Here is an 18,145-nt window from a genome sequence, read left to right as displayed (position 1 = left end):
GCTTGCCAGGCAGGCGCTTTGCCACTGAGCTAAATCCCCAGCCCTACACTTATATTTTTAAGGGTGTGGAGAAGAATACAGCAACACAACAGGTTTTCATATCAGAATGCTAATTGGCTTTACACGCATTGTCATGATGATTTTTATTAAGATGAATTGGACACTGAAGAATTTGAACTATCTTTGATAACTTTCTGTCAATTGTGGATGCTCTTTGCATTATTTTGCTCAAGCTGACAACAAAATACTACAGATAGAGTGGCATAAAAACAGACTTTTGCTTTCTCAAAGACCTGCAGGCTGGCCGCCCAAGACTGAGTGCCGCCAGGGCTGGTTTCTCTGGAAGCCTCTCTCCTCAGCCTGCAGGTGGCCACCTCCTCTCCACATCTTCACCTGGCCTTTCCTCACTGTGTGTGCCCCCTGAGGGCTCCTCCTGATCCTGTAAGGACACCAAGACTATGGGACTAGAAATCCCCCTACGACCTCATTTGACCTTAGTTACCTCCTTAAGGGTCCATCTTCAAATACACTTATATTGGGGGTTAGACCTTGAATCTATGAATTTTGGGAACAGAATTGGGTCCTTTAAAACTAATTTGGGGAAAGAAAACTATGGAAATGAGAAGGCTAGCTTTAAAACTGCCTAAGACCAATTCACCACTGTGCACTGCAGAATTAGGATACTTGAAAGGTTCAATTTTGCCATTAATCAAGATGCTATCTGTGTTCAATCTTAGAGAACAGCCCACCTCCACCCCATTTTGCAGCTGGTAGAATTTTCAGATTAGCTCTCTGATCTGGTTTACAAAGCCCATCTCAGCTTTTCCTCCTACCAAAACAGTTTCATTCTCTACCGCCCCAAGTATCCACTTTGTTCTAACCTGTCTGATTTCCTTTTTGACCCCACTATCCAAACCATGTAGAATCATAAACAGAGTGAATGAATTCTAAAGGACAAAACAAATCAACACACCTTATCCAATAAAGCTGCTCAGCAATAAAACATTCATTATATAGTAAATCTTTACATTTTCCAAATTATTCCCAAGTAGAATCTTATTCATTCCCCAAAGCAATAAAGATAAAAAGTTTTTTTCACATTACTATTTAATACTTTATAACCTCCCTGAAAGACTCTTAGTTACTCTTCAAATTCCTAAAATTCCTCTATCTGACAGCCTATCAAGGTATTCTCCAACCTCTCCTCTCCCTCCCCCTCTTCCTTCTTCGTCAGCATTGTTCTTTCTCTCCAGATTTAAGCAACACTTTCTCTTTCAACTTTCTAGACTCTTTCAACATTAGCAGTTTCTTCAAATGCTCCCCATGAATTATGTATAAATTCTCATGGCTATTCAGAGAGAATGGAATACTTCTTAGAGGGAAGTAGAGGAAGGACTGGAGGGTGGGGTGCAGGCACAGGCCTGTGTGTAGGTGAGAGCCCGGGTGTCCTCACGTTACCATATTCTGCACATTGTCCTCGTGATGCATGTCTGTGGCTGCCTGCAAGCCACTGCTCATGCCAGGACCTGAATCAAATGATTTATGATTGCGTTGGCATGCCACCAAGCTTGACAATCCTAAATAAAACCTCTTGGCCATTTTAGGTCCCCTTCTCTGACCTGTGACTGAATCAGTTTAGTGCTTACTTAGGCACTTTCACATTGTGTGCTGCTAATTTGTGATAGACCTCTTGCTCCCTCCAGTAGACTAGGAGTTTTCATAGCAAGACTCAGGGTTGGCCCAGCTTCTATGATCTATTCTGATCCTAGTGTGTACACAATAAAGGTTTGTTAATGGATAGTGTCTTCCCAAAGTCCCTATGTCTCTATCTCTAAAGCACACACAAAAGAATTTTATTGGGGGCAGGCAGGAAGCACTTGCAGGAGCAGACTGCTGTGATGGACATTTTCCTCAAAAGAATAAGAGTCCTTGTCACCAAGGCTGATGATAGTAGCAGTTCTGAGAATGCAGGAGCAAATGGGTATCTTGGTTACTTTTCTTTTGTTGCTGAGACAAAATTCTTGATGCCCAGAATTAAGGAAGGAGAGGTTTATTAGCTCACAGTTTGTGGAGGTTTCAGTCCATACTCTGCTGATTCCAAGGCAGAGTGGCACATGGGAAAGGGCAGCAGTTCATGGCGGCAGAAAACAGCAAAAACAACAAGAGCAAAAAGGGAAGAGCAGCAGAGAGCAAGCCTCTTTTCCTCCCTTATATTGTATGCAAGCTAGCCACCCCAGGGTGGGTGTAGCACTCATATCAATAATCGTAGTATTGCATCATGAATTCATCACAAACTCTAGAAGCCCACCTCTTGATTCTATGAGGTTTTAGGGGGACTTATAGATGCAGACCGTAACAATGGATCTCTGGTCCTCTGTCCATCCATTGCTAATTCTACTTCAATTATATCTGTGTGTGATTGGTTAAAAAAAAAAGTATAGATAAAGTGGGCTTTGAAATACACATAAAATTTGAATAAGCAAAGAGAAGGAGAATACTTACAGACCAAACTGTCCTATGTAGACTTAAAGATGAGGAGTAGGAAAGCAGCTATAAAGAAATAACCCAAGTTCTGCTTTCATGGGGCTGTAATCCTAACAGAAAGAGAGAGAGAATAGAGAAATAAATACTACACAACGAATTGCACGATGGAAAGCTCTGTGGAGAAAGGGAAGCAGGTGGGGGTGCAGTGCGGGGATGAGGGGAAGCTGCACTTGTGACTGTGGCAGTCAGGCTAGGAACCACTGAAGAAGCCATTGGAATAGGCTTTGTTTGGAGGGAACACATAGGTCATTGCCAACTCTTTACTGTTACAATCCTGTGTGCATGTCTCTTCATAGGTGTGTTTCAGAGTCTCTCTGGGGTGTAGATCCAGGAGTTAATTACTGGGCGTTGCACACATGCACTACTGACAAAACCTTGCACATTATGTGCCAAAATACCTGCTGTGGCTCACCCGTTCCCCAGCTAAGCTTGAGAGCTTTCCTTTTCCCAGTACTTGTATTGTCCCAGCACATGATTTATTTTTCTGTCTTTTCCAGTTTCATAGGTGTACATTTGGTCTTAGCCAAAAGCCTGAGAAGCCATTTCAATTTCATAGGTGTAAAGTGATATCTCAAATAACTATTTGGTCTCACACTTTCCTGATTAGTAAGAACTTCAGGCATCTGCTTATGTTTGTATTATCTTGTCAGATTTTACCTTCTGTACGTTGCCTTTATATTTCTTGACTCACTTTTTACCTGTGTTTCCCAACCGTTTCTTGTGGACTTGTCTCACTTTGTCAAATATTTCACACAAATCAATCAGGTATTTTGCAGTATATTTTCATTGTCTGGCAGCGGTCAAATTGGTGTAGAGGATCTTTCTCAGAATAAAATATTTTTATGTGATCAGATCTTCCAACTTTTCCCTTAGGTTATATTCTTTTGAATCTTGCTTGACAAACCTCTCTTCAATGTAAGAATACAGAAATAGTCTCTAAATTTTTCCTCCAATGATTATATAGTTTTACTTTTTAATGCATAAGTCCTTAGTAAATCTGGGGTTTTATTTTTGTGAGAAGTGTAAACTTAGATTCTAATTTCACTTTTCTCTATGTTTTTAAATTTTTCCCATTCAGTCTACTACTAATAAATTATCTATCCTTTTGAATTGATTTGTGGGCCCTTTCTATGATAAGCCAGGTTCCTGTTTCTGAATGTGCTTAAGTGTAGATCTCTCTTCTTATATCAGTATCTTGATGAATTTCATTAATTTGTTTTTGCAACATGTATTAATATCTGGTAGGTAAAAGGATCTTTTTTGTTCTTTTTCCACATCTTTCCTAGTCCTTTACTATTCCATATAAATTTTGGTATTGATGTATCATATTAAGCTATTGAAATGACCTATACTTTATATGTAACAAAGAATTAGAATTAGAGAAGAATTAGAATTATTATGTTTCTCTCATGCATGAATGTGATCTAGTTCTTTACTGAGTTTTAAAAAACAAAATCGTATTAGCTATTTTGTCATTTCTTTTCATGTAGCTGTTATATCTTTTTTATTATTTCCTACTTATTTTAGAGGTTTTAACTGTCACTTTAAATGTTTTTTTCATTTTTTAGATTCTTTATGTCTGTTGTAAATGCTACTTACTTTTAATGCAGTTGTCTTGTTGGTTACTATTGTTGTAATGGTTTGATTTTCTTCAGCTACGCAGGTCATGATTTTATAATTATGACCATCATCATTCTTCCCAGTTCTTAGGGCTTTTGTTTCTTTGCTTGTCACTCTCCCATTGACGAGGACTGCTCATGCTCTGCAAGAAGTGCGTCTACTGTTCTCCCGACTTTAAAGGGAATGCTCTTAAGACTCCTCTAATGAGCAAAAAGAACATTTTGAAACCCTTAAAAGAGATTTTAAGAAACTTACAGGGGGGAAAATGTCTACTTTATAAGCTATGAGTTTAAATTATGAGTAGGCATAGGCCTGTTGAAAGCTATGATCCTACTTGGCTGATCTTTAGAGAAGGAGGTTGACTAAAAGGTACACCATGCCTACCAAAATTCAGCAGACTTTCTCTTTAATATTATCAGAAAGGTCAAAAAAGAACTGAGCCTATAGAATACTGACTATGAAAGGTAACGTTCCCCTGGTGCTTTGTACAGATGCTACCTAAAATCTCTATGCCCAACATTTGAGCAGCATGGGTATTTTCAAGTGTACCTTGAGCAAATAAGTGAAATTATGAAGGCTGAGTTGAACCCTTTCTCTCTCTGACTCCAAGTGTGGAAGGCCTTGTGTGTGTCTGAAGACTGTTCAGTCCTAAGCTGTCATATCTGTCCACAGGCCCCATTGTACTGCCGTCTTCCTTTATGAAATCTGCCATTTTGTCCCCATAGTAGGGACTCAAGGGCAATCTCATACATCAGGGCACACACTTGGAAACATATTTGAGACATCACATCTGGAAAACATCTGCATGCAGCCCCTGAGGAGCAGACCTGCTGCTCAGAGCAGTATCTGCTGGGTTAACGGAGCCCCCCCAGGGCAGGCCACTGTACCTCCTCATCTCAAACTTAATCATGCTCGCTGCCTTGGGCTCTGATTTTGCCTCTTCTCTGGACTTCATCTCAGGAGTCTGATGACAGGTCCCTGACATCTTCACTATGACTTGTTTACCAACTGCGCTTTGATATCTGTGACAGTTCTGTGCCAACATCACCTTCATCTGCCCGGTGTCACTTTTCCAGACCTAAGCCAGGGTTCACTCCTAGTCACTCATGGCTGAACTACCACCGTGTCCTCTGCTGAGGAATCTCCTGGTTCCCATTACACACAGGATTATTTCCTGCACACCTCAGTACAGCATGCCAGACCACAGCCTACCTTCTTACCCACATCTCTGCAGCCACCACCATGCCCTGCTGGCACCCAGCTCACCGCCATTCTTCTTAAAAGCCGTGTACACTCATGCCTCATTGTCTTTGTACTTGCCGTTCTCTTTAGATTGAATTCAACTTTCCTCCTCTTTCTTTATCTTTTAAGCCCTTATTTATCTTTAAAGAGCCCATTTAAATGTCAGCTCTTCTGAGCTTCCCCTCCTTTACCCAGGCAGTTAGTAATTCCTTCTTTTATGTTCTACTTGCATTATTGTCTTACACTACTTTTTTGACTGGCACTAATTTTCAGATCTGTCTGTTCAAAGTAGCATATGTACACCTTCATTTTTCTTTTTCCAGAAGTCAGTTCAGTGACAGGGACTTAATATGTGCTGAAAAGCGTTTGGATAACATGAACAATAACTAGGAAGAGGGATGTGGTGATCACACTCAGGATGGTTCACAATGAAAGGCTGAATAGCGGGTACCCAGAGGCAATTGCTCTGTCTAATCAGCACTGAGGAGGAATACAGGAGTGTGAGACTCCAGGAAAGAGGAACTGCAGGCTATGGAGAGGAACAGGGAAGGGGGCAGTGAGAGAGGGGAAACATTTAAATTGGCTCTGAAATACTGGGTGGGGACTGGGGGTCTCTAAACAGAAACTGCAGTAAGGAAGTTACCTTTCCAGAGAGTGATGCTGGCTCTGAAGTAACCCAGGACCTGCAGAGCCAAAGTCCCACGGGCCAGTGGGACTGTGACCTGGTGCTGGAAATGGAGATTGCATCCAGGCTGGGGATACCCGTAGTGGAAGATGTGCTAAAAGACAGACGATGTTACCACGGGGTGGGAGGAGCACAGAGAGAGGATTGCACCGCAGGGGAGCAAAAGGAAGAAAATAAGGACACCAGGAATGAGAAGGAGAGAGGGCCAGAAGCCAAAAAAAGATTCATTCCAAAGGGTAAAAGGTCACTGGTATCAAATTCAGTGTCAGAGATGGAGCTGAAGGAGAGGCTGCTGGATTTGGCCTCGGGAGGACCTTGGTGACCTTGAAAAGAGCAATTTCCGAGCTGAGAGGGGGTGGGGACACGGCCGGATGTGAAGCAGAGGTGGGAGGGAGGAAGCGGAGGCGAGGGGCGCGGCCCTTTCTCCAGGGAATTTGACTGTGTAAGGAGGGAGGGGGCCGCTGGGTGGAGAAGCAGGGAGGGCTGTGATCCGTGTGTACAGGTCGGGTGGGCTCTCCCTCCTCTCACACTGGCACTTACAGTCGCCTCTTCTTTCTGTTCTGTGCCAGTCACTCTCACTTTGCCTGGAGGGCAACCTCCAGGGTTTTCTGCCTCCCTTTCTCTACATTGTTTCCTTGTTGCTGGTAAGGCCAAGTGTCTTGCCTGCACTTTTCTCATCCTATCTATGCCATGGTCAAGGGGGGAATTAAATTCCTTGCCTCATCCCAGCTATGTGATTCTCCATGCAGGGGCCTCAACCTCCTTTCAGGTGGGCTTCCAAGCCCCCACCTGCCCCATTCCTCTTGGGCCTGGGGATGGCCTGCAGTTTTCCGTTCTCTGCCTTTCCTCCCGGTCCTTCACCTGGGCAGACTCCAGCTCCCTGCCTCTGTGCCTGCGGGGCCTCTCCGAAGTCACTCCTTCTGGGTCTGCATTTTTAAATTTTTACACATTTCCTTTCTTGTGCTTCCTATACTGGAAATGCAGCTTCCAGAATTGGTTTCTTTTGAAAGATATATTACTTTATTTCTTCCTCAGGCAAACATTTCCTCTTGGTGGTGGGGCATGCTCCGGTAAAAGCCCTGAGTCCTGCCTCCTTTAGCCAGAATGCACACCTGTACCCGAGCTCACACAGGCTAGAGTGGCCCAGGCTATTGGCAAACACCCTCTGCACTGTGCAGAATTCAGATGCACCAACTTTCCTGTTGCCTTAAACACCGTAACATTTCTCAGTCACAGGTAAACAGAACCTATAGTCTCCGTCTCTCCATATATACACACACAGCCTCCTGCTGCTCTCTGAGGTCTTGGAGAGGTGTAGACACGGGGGCAGCATGGAGAAATAGAGTTTACGGCATGGATAGACTCTCTCCTCTGCGGCCCCCTCCTCTGATGGCAGACAGACACCCCATTGCCAGCGCCACCTGCAGGTCTGGGGAATGAGAGCACTGTCAGGGCTTCAGGTTGGCCTCTGGTAGTGTTTAATTCCACCCTTATCATAGGCTGCCTGGAATTGTTCAATAATTGTTCAAGCAACCTTTTCACTCCAGCAAGAGTCAGCAGCAACAAACAGTGGTGACTGTATCCACCGACTCTGTTGCCAGGTGCTTCACATACTGGTCATATGTAAAACTCACAGAAGCTCTGCGTGGCAGTTCTCACGCTCCTCATTAGTTTTCAGACGGGAACCTCGGTTGCAGAGACTGGCAAAAGCTCATGTGGCTGCTGTGGATCAAAGTCAGAATTTGGACCAAGATCATCAGCTGCTTAGTCGCAGCCTTCTGAGGGCTGGGCTGGACCCTCTCAGTCCCTGCTACCTCGATGGCAGTGCTTCCTCCTGTGGCCCATGCATGGCTCACTACGCACTCAGAATTAAATTAAAGGTGAGTGCGCCTTCCTAGCTGCCATGCACCAGGTGGAAAGCGCCACCCTTGTTCCTGCCAATGCCCAGTGCCAGCCTGAGCCCCTACAGGTGCACGGGCAGAGCTATGAATATGTGCTGCATCGCTGTCCTTAGCAAGATCAAGCAACATCCATTCTTCCCCCAGAGAAGCTGATACATAAGGGACACCACCCAAACAAAGCCAAGTCCTGCCTTGGGCTGTGGCTTGGTGACTCCAGCTGAATTGCTAAAAGGGTGTGAATTTTTAGTGGCCTTTGTCATAGAAGCAGCTGACGGCCAGGACCAATTTCCACCGTTCCAGTAGAACCAGTGCAGCCTTGGCCACTGGGAAGGAGGTGTCCCCAAAGCACAGACCTCCAAACAGCCCCCAGTGGCAGGCTGGAACAGATGCCTCTCAAACCTTCCTTCCACTCTCAGTGGTCCAGTGCCATCCTTCTGGCCACCTGTGGAACAGATGCATAAAATCCTTCAATGTTTAAACAAAACTTTCCAGAGGACTTCTGAGTGATCTAACGAGGCTGTAAAATACTATGAACTTTCTGCCCAGAAAAATGAGCCAAGATTCAGAGAAGTGACTACCGAGCAACACACAGCAAGTAAAAGGCTGAACGTGGGTGCAAACACAGGCCTCCAGCTTTAGGTCTGGACTCCTGCTGTTTTCCACAACTGCTTCTCTTGGCAGAAGTTTCAGAACTCATCTGAATGATGTACCCACCTCCCTGCTCTCCTGTCTTCTCAGGGAAAGGGTGCCCAAAGCTAGATTATCCCCAGGAGAATTGTAAAGTGAATCTACAAACTATGTAGAATGGACTTTGGAAAGCAGTGCTTGAGAGGAATTTTGATGCTTCCATCAAATTACCAAGAGTCTTAGTCATGTTCCCATATTTTTCAGCAAAGAACAGCTACCACCTAAGTCAGAGCTGAAGCTGCAGAGATCACTTATGAGAGAGGGGTCCTCACAGCTTTAGAGAGAGTGTATCACAGAGCCAAGTTGGGAGCCCTGTGTAAACTTTAGGTGGGATGTAAATATTCCTACTTTGCATATATTCATAAAAGTAATAAAATCAATATTAATCCTCAAAGTTACTTTTAATACTGATTTAATACAGTGCTTTGTATATGCTACAATTGGCAGCTTGGCCTGGTTCTGCCTTCTGGTGGATTCACATTTAAGAGGCTTAAGGAAGCCTTGATCCTCAGGGAAAGGATTCTTTCAGGTGCCATGCTGTCTGACACCAGAGGACATGGGAGAACTTTGGGATCTATGACCACAACAGATCTGGCACCATTGTGGTGCATTCAGTGCCCTTCACAGGCTCAGGAACCTCCCACGTCATCCACAGAACCTCCAGCTTGTTATCTACTTCTCAGGCAGCCCAGCCCTGGGCTGAGTTGAAGAGGGCTGTTGAGAAGGATGGAGCAGACTTGAGCATTCAGTGTGAGGGAGGACTCTGTCCAAGGACACCTCCCTCCATATGAGCATGGCTCTCCATTTCTTGTCTCCGTTGGGTAAAGAAAGGACCTTCCTCATTCATTCATTCATTCATTCATTCATTTGACCTATACTCATTTATTCTTTCTTGGGTTGGGTCTGCAAGGTACCAGGAATTGTCCTAGACGTTGAGGTTGCATCAGTGAATCAAGGAGACAAAGCCGCTCTTCTTGTGGGACTTGCATTCTGGTGGGTGTGTCTCTGGTGGGGTGTTCCATGTCTGCACTCCGAGATAAGCATGAGATGCCCAGTGAGTTAGGTGATGCTGAGTGCTCTGTGGTGGAGGAGCTGCAGGCTAACAGAAGAAGAGGGCAATTTTAATTAGAAACTGTTAGGGTAGGCCTTCCAAGAGGATGGTATTTGAGTAAAAGCTTGTAGAATGTGGGGAATAAACTTTGTAGGTGAGAATATTACAGGCTGAGGGGGCAGCGGTGCCAAGTTCCTAAGTAGTCAGCGTCCTGGCATGTTTGAGCAATGGCAAGATGGTTGGTGTGGTGGAGTGGGGTGGACAGAGGTGAGGCAGGAGAGGTCAGAGGTCTTGGAGTAAGCAGCCTCTCTTGGCCTTGTGGATCACTGTCAGGACTCTAACTTTCCCTCTGGGAAAATGAGGTGTCCCTGGAGGTGAGTTCCTGATCTGACCTCTGTTTTGACAGTACCACGTGGTGGGCTGCATTGCTGAGAAGCAATGGTAGATGCGGGGACTCTCATTAGACATTTACTCCAGGAAAGAAGCCATGGGGACTTTGACCAGGGCGGTGGCAGTGGAGAGCTGAGGCATATCAGTACCTGGGAATGCCATGCCATATTGGATGTGAAGTGAAGGAAAAGAGAAAGATTGAGGTGATTCCAGGGCTTTCATCCTAAGCAACTGGAAAGAAGGAAGCACCATGCCTGCCAGAAGGAAGACTGAGTATAGGAGGTGAGAGAGGAAGAACAGAAGTTCTATGTTGGACTCGAGCTTTGAGAGGCAACATAGAGCAAAGAGACGATTCAAGGCCTGGCCATTCTTAAGCTAGGTGACCCTGGGAGAGTCACTTCCCCTGTCAGCTCCCTCATCTTTTCATTTGCAAAAGCATAACAGAACATTACAGTGCTTGATGGTACATGGAGATTAGCATGGCATCTGGCACAAGCCTGGACTAAACAAATAGTGGTTCTGGCCATGATCCATAGCAGGACCAGGCAGAGCTAAAGAGCAGCAATCAACATTTTCCAGTCTCTAAAAGGCAGAGTCTATATGTGATGGGCAGATGCCTCCTTTGAAGTCCTTAAAGGTCAGCGCTTTGCCAGCTGCCTGCTAGACACAAAAGGCAGCATGATTTTCTCCATCACTGCGCTTTGTTTTTTCCTTGTCTACTCTAACAAATGGCTAGAGGCTGACTCCCTGCTTTGCTGGGACAATCCCCAGGACTCCCTTGCTGCTGGCAGACTCAAAGGCCCCTGTAGAGAAGGGAACCTTCCGACCACCACCATGGGCCCTCCTAGAAGACCAGCTGTGGAAAGCAGCTGGAGCTCACAGCCTAGCATTTCAGCCCCAGTCCTACCCCTAGTTGACCATGTGGGCCTGGTAAAATGAATTTTTCTTGTTTTTCTCCTCTCCTGATTGGAATAAAGCAACACATTTTCCAGATGTGAAGCATACCCTGGGGCATGGCTCTGAATTCTGATCGGTCTTTTCCTACCTGTGTGATCTTGCACAAATTACTTAAAACCCAGATGCCTCCGTTTCCCCATTTTAACATGGACAGTATGATAATACATACCATAGTGTGGTTGTAACAATCAAGTGGGATAAATAAAAATGTTTAAAACAGAGTGGCATATGTATAGTAAGTGCCTTAAAAATATTGACTAATATACTTGCATAAGAAATACATGAAAGTGCCTCTACATGCTATTGTATGTACTTTAAATAAATGACTTAATTTTAATAGGTTTGCCTTCAATTTAGGGAATTCCTGAGTGATTCTCTGATTCTCATATGAGCCCCATCTTTTCTACATTAGCATATAGGAAAAACTACAAGCACCCAAACAATTAAGCATTTGTTTTAGAAATGGAAACTTGCTTGGCATAAATGATCTCAGGGAAAATTTGCTGTCCATTCTTTGACCAGTGAAAACCACCTCCATATTGTTCTACTTTTTACACAGTTTTTCTTTTAAACTAAGTTTTCTTAGTTCAAAGTTCAGTGTCTGTGGTCTGTCTCTGTACATTGCACTTGCCATGAACTCAGGCTACATAACTCCAGGAAGTCAGGGTGTATGACGTGTGAACTGATGGTTTGTAAATGACACATGTTTGGGCAGAGCAAAGAAAACGTGGGCATGTGTCAAAATGGATTTGTAAAAAGCCAAAAGAAACTGAGATTTGTGGTGCCAAGAACACTCTAAAGCAATAGCAGTCAACATGTATTGTAAAATAGCACTCATAGGTCGCCAGCTATGTGTCTTGAGGCCTGATTAACGGGTAGCCCAGACAGATGTCTATGGCATACTCCCCATTGGAGGCTGCTGACATAGCTGCCTTTCTGATCATTCACTGTATTCCTCAACTACTGAATTTCTAGCTTGTATCAGGCCCACCCGTGGGCTCATGTTAAATGTGTCTGTTCCATGTAGAACATGGCTCTTCTTCCAAGCACTCCCATTTACTAGCTATGTATGGGCCTAGTTCGTTACACGGCCTATTCCCTCTGAACTGCCATTTCCCCATATATAGACTCTTGTTCTTCAAGACTGCCAGGAGGGTGATGGATGAGTTTTGTACTCAGTCATGCGACAGTACTGAAAGGTATTGCTGCCCTGACCTTGTGGGTGCCATTCTGTCTTTCTGCATTTAGGCTGCTGGTCTGAGATAGAATAGTCAATAGCTTTCTGTCACCTGGAGCGTAAAGAAGATCGATGAGCAGCAAGAAGCTAGGGCTAGTATTTGCTCCTTTTATCAAGCTTCCTATTCAACTCGATGGTTGGTTGTGTAACACAGGCCACCCAGGACATTTAGAAAGGAAAGCGGACGCTCACCCACCACTTAACGTCTCAGTCACACTTAGCAGCTCCCACCGTGACTGAGCACATGTGGCACTGTGTCCTGATTCAGTCCCTACCACTCACTCACATAGCCTTGAGCAAATCATGTTTCTTTGTTTGAGTTGAAATTTTCTCCTCTATAAAACAAGGGATTGCATTAAAAATCTCTAAGTTCCCCTACTAGCTGAAATGTGCCATTGTTGGGTTGTAAGTTCTATCATCTGGTTGATAAACACAATCTTTAGCCAATTTACTCAGATGAATCCAACATATTTGTTTATTAAGTAAAATAACACACTCTGTTTATATTGTTTCATCACCCAGATGTGCACACCTTGAGTGTTTCTGCATGCTTTTTAAAAGAAAGAAACCTGAGAGTAGATTGTTACCTCTGCCACAGGAAAACTGGCTCCCCTCCCGGCCTCCTGGGTTACCAGGACCTCCCTTCCAAGAAGGATTTTAGCCGTGACAAGGGAGTGGGAAGGCTGAGGGAGTTGGTAAGTCAGGACCCAAACATGTACAGAAGGAGCCGTGGCAAACCACTCATTGTATCTTGGATGCCTCTCCAGCGAGTTCTTGGTGTTGAGTGAGGCAACAGAGATCTCAGAGGAGAGTAAAATGTAAGAGGAGAGGAAGGGCCCCTGCCTTCATCAGCTCTATGCTTTTATTTTACTGAGGCCCAGAGAAGGAAGTGACTTGCTTAAGGCAATCCAGTGACTGAGTGCTTTCTTGGAACTCTGTCCTCCTGCTTCTACTTCGTCTTTCCCTGCAGCTATTTCCCAAGAGTAGGTGGTTTCTCTCTCTTTGAAAGGGAGAAGAAGATGCTGGAGGCATTCAGTATAGTGTCACACTGCCTTTTGTTGTCATTAGCAAATAGATTTCTCTGCCTGGCTTCTTTCCATCATGAAATGGAGGCCAACTGGTGTGTGTCTGTACTTATTTAGTTCTGAAAGCCTTCATCATAATAGTCTGGTTCAGTTTTTTGATTAGAATCTCCAAACATGTGTACCCTCATATCTGTTGGGACAGCTGCAGTTTAAAAACACATCTGTGCTCACACACACACACACACACACACAGATGCGTGCACACACAGAGACATGCACCCACCCACAGACACGAGCGTGCGTACACACACATAGACACATACATACACACTCATTCATTTGACACCTATGAAAGACAATATGAGTTTGCAAGTTCCACAATGCGGCAGTGGGGTTCTTGACTTGATGATGTGGGGGGGTCCTTACCTAGCTCCAAGAGTTGTAGTGTGTGATTCTGTGTCAGCTGGGGAGTAATTGAAGGCTTTCAGTTCCAAAAAGCACCAGTTTACTTTCTGAAGGCAGTCATGCCAAGCTATTCTTGATGGTTCTCCTAGCAGAGGAAGTAGGATAGGCCATGTGGGTCCCCTGAAAAGGACAGAGGTTTTGGGTTCAGGAGTTTCCCAAGCAACAGAGCTGTCTCAGTGCTGCAACAAGCCCTGGAGAGAGGGCTGATGGGAAGGTTAGGTTCACAGTGACTGCCTCGTGGGCAGTGTCCTTGCACTCATCTGCTTACCCTCAACCATGTGAGACAGAGCGTGCCAGGTTTGGGAGCACCAGTGTACATAAGCTTCTACCATTATATGGTGCATATGTAACTGGGATGACAAACACATTTTTAAAACTTATAATTCAGTGTGATGAATGTCCTACTTAAATATAGCTATAATAAAATATCACAAGAATACAGCAGGGAGAAAATAATTCTTATGGGAACTTTAATATGGGCATAGAAGAACTGTGGTAAATATTCTTGGATTGATTTATACATGCTTGCTAGTGCATTTGGGAAGAAGCAAGAGGAAAAAGCAGAGCCTAAGCCTGTGATTCTCTTTCATATACTCATTCAGCAGTCACTGCGCACAAAGACTGCAGCAAGCCATTGCTCGGCCCAGAGGATTCAAAGACAAGTGAGTGATGTCTCTTCCTAATTCCACTCAAAGGACCTACTGTGTGGGCCAGCTACAGAGTGTCCATAGTGGGCCTTGGCCAATCCCATGAGATGGTATCCAGGGAACCCTCCTAAGTAGAGTACAGGCCTTCCCACTCAAATGGTATTTCTTGTCTGATTTACTTTGATGCCAATCTGTCCACAGCCTGCTTTGAAGTGGTAGACCAGACCTAATGAGTCCTGCAGTCATTCCTAGTTCCTGATCTCACCAGTTTCTCACTCCACCTTTCTCATGCTAAGCCTGGGCACCTGTACCATGCGTATCCCACTTCTCAGGGCAGACTGTAGGGCCTCTCTATGCTATGTGATAAGTGCTGTTTTAGAGCCAGAGGAATCCCCACACATGGCTGGGATGGTGAAGACATTTCTTGTCCCTTGTCATCCCTAGCCCAGGAGGTGCGGCTACCTTGAGCACTGCATTGTGAAACTGGCTGGCAGGGAGGGGTCACAGGGAGACTTGCATTCTGTTTGAGGTCGCACGGAGCAGAAGTGGTTTCCTAGAATTGCCAGCTTACTATGAGTCATTAAAAGCTAAATGGTATAAGTTGAATGGGCTGCTAGGAAACATGATATCCTTTAGGATATTATAATAAAAAATAATACTGCTTCCCCATTCTGTGACTGACTTGCAAGGGCTAACATTGGGACAGTGGGTCCCTCTCAACCTAACACATACACAAAGCAATTCCTCCATTGCTCAGGGGAAACAGTGGGTCTTTCATGACTCACGTTACAGTTTATCTCCTGGAATCTTACCTTCTAGTGTAGTGTGAGTGCTGGAGAGTCAGTGGTTTACTTATTTACTCTTCTTCCAAACTGCAGCTTGTGGCCCAGAGAGAGCAGCTAAAGGAGGCTTCAGGCCTCTCTCTTCCACCAGAACACTTAATTAGAACACGCCAGCCTCCTCTAAGATGTGGTTTTGAGGTATGAGCTCCTCAGACAGTGAGTTAAGGATGGCGGGGAGGATTTCTGCCTTTCCAACCGGCTGGTCCAGGGACTCATTGGCAGGGTCTGACTAAAGAAGTCAATGACTTTCCTGGTCTTCATAGTGTAGTAATTTAAAGCAAATTCTGCACATACCAGATGGAGCAGGGCTCCAATAAGACCTTAGCAATAGTAAAATAAGTTCATATATTTATATAGTATTTTACAACTTATAAAGAACTTTCTTTTTTTTTATTTTAAAGATAAAAGGAGGGAAACATTAACAGACATACAACATTTTACAACATATCACAAGCACAATACAGACAATACAGAGTTACAAACAAAGTGGTAGGGAATTAACAATGGTGGTTGTATTACATATTGATAAAAGAACTTTCTTGTATTATCTCATTTGAGCCATGGAAACCCCAGGCATAAAATGTTATTATTCTCATTTTACAGAAGAAACAGAAGTTTTCATGATTTTCCAGTCCTTATATCCTCACTGAGTGACTAACCATGGCTTAGCCTTTGTCCTCTGGCTTGAAAAGATCTTTTTATTCTATATCAGGTGCATTCCTAAGCCAAATAGAATTAAAACTTGGACTGTTATCTCCTTGGGATTATATGTACTAGTACATCTCTTCCATAGCACCAACAAACAGAAGCTGCTAGAAATGTCTGATCACTGTTTTGAAAGAGATAAGAGGAAAAGCAAATGAAAGTCTGAATGTGTGGAAAAGTTGCCAGAAGTGCTGTTTTGTCCTTTGGAACATTTGTACAGTGTTAGAAATTGCTGTCTCTTGGATGGCTATGCTAGTAGATTGCTAGATGCAGGGGGAGAGAGCGGATGAGGTTCAGATTCTCATCCAATGTAGAGGGACCATAAGTCTTTGGCAGGATTTTCATGGCATTACCTCTCAGCCATGGCCAGTTGTCTCCTGATGCCATCTACTTCCATCCAACCAGGCTTCCTGGCTCTTTAAAGCCACCTTCATTTCTGTGTACTCAGGCATAAAATACTTGACAATGGATAATGGATAAAAGGATAAAAGCAATACAGAAATCACTAAAATTAAACACAACAAATGATGGATAATCCTTTTGTAGTAATAAATGGAGAGCAATGATACATTTTATAATTAATAAGCAAAAAATAAATAGGAACAGGTGTGATTTCTCAAGCTCAGCACTGGAGACATTTGATAGAAGACTCTTTGCTGTGAACACTGCCTGGCTCTTGTGGGATGTTTGGAAGCACCCAGTCTGTGCTCACAAGACGCAAACACCACCCTCATCATCCCCTACACTTTGTGACAACAAAGAGTGTCTAGGCTTTTTTTGGGGGGTACCAGGAATTGAACTCAGGACCTTGTATTTTCCAGGCAGGTGCTTGTGCCACTGAGCTATATTCCCAGCCTTAGACTTTTCTTTGGGGGAAAATTGTCCTCCATTGAATACAGAAGCACCAAATCAGAAAGAAGAGCTTTAGAGCTTATAGTAAGCTTTGGTTTATCTTAACTAAACATACAAACCTATCAAAAATCTCCAGAGAGGTGGGAGGGCACACTTAGGGAGCCCTTGTTCATTGCAGATGCCTCACCATCCCTTCACAAAGTGAGAAGGCACAGTCCCTCTAGAGACATGAGTGACTGAAGCTGGAAGCTTTGGGACATTTTATTTCCTCCCCTTTATCTGGGTTCATTTCACCAAACAACCTTCTCATGATCCATTGTTGTCCCAAATCCCTTTGTACAGAAGAGGCTTCTCTAAGAGAGAAAAATAGGGCTGGGGATATAGCTCAGCAGCACATCACCTGCTTGGTAAGCACAAGGTCCTGAGTTCGATTCCCAGTACCAAAGAGGAGAGAGAGAGAAAGAGGGGGGGGGGAGTCTAACTTAGAAAAGTAGAATTTAACTCAACCTTGAAGGGGAACACCATTTCAGAGAAATAGAAACTTAAGTTAGAGAAACGGAACTTATCTGAACCTATTAGACAACCTTTCTGCCCAGTCACCCTTACTCCAAGTATCCCTGGTCAGGTGTCAACTCCTAGATTCTTGACCCAGGTATACAGTTGGAGGAGGCAATAAACCTTCACTTTACATTTTCTTGCCACTGATTAGCTTGTTGATTTTGCCATGGGTCTTCTTTCACCTAACAATTTGTAGGAAAATGGATGTGTTTTGAGACCATAACATTTAGTGAAATAAATCAGACACACAAGCTTAAATACTGCATGGTTTCTCTTATATGCTAAACTCAAAATATAAATAAAGAGCAAAATCAAAGACAGATAATAGGAAATAGGGAGATAAATAGGGAAGAGGACAAAGAGATGGAGGGAGGGAAGGTATTAGGGTTCACTAGAATAGCAGATATGATATGATACAATATATATGATATATGAAGGATTCACAAGGTAGGCTTACAATGGCTGTCTGCAGAGTCAGGTGTAAAAGAATGCAAAGGACCATGTGCACACTGGAAAGCTTGAGGATCCAGCAAAAAGTTGAAGACTTGAAGTTCAATGCAGAGTCCCCTGTGAACCCATATTGGGAAACTGAAGGGTCTGCACTGGAAGGCTAAAGGTCTTCTGGAAGCCTGAAATGAACATCCAAAGGTGATTGTCCAGGGTGGAGTGCCTCCAAACAACAAGAAAGTGAGACTTCCTTCTTATTTCCATTTTATTTCATTCAGGCTACAAACCTA

Source organism: Chinchilla lanigera, unplaced genomic scaffold (assembly GCF_000276665.1).
Source record: "Chinchilla lanigera isolate Chin_1 unplaced genomic scaffold, ChiLan1.0 scaffold00012, whole genome shotgun sequence".
In the NCBI taxonomy this organism is placed as follows: Eukaryota; Metazoa; Chordata; class Mammalia; order Rodentia; family Chinchillidae; genus Chinchilla; species Chinchilla lanigera.
This window is presented reverse-complemented; position numbering follows the sequence as displayed.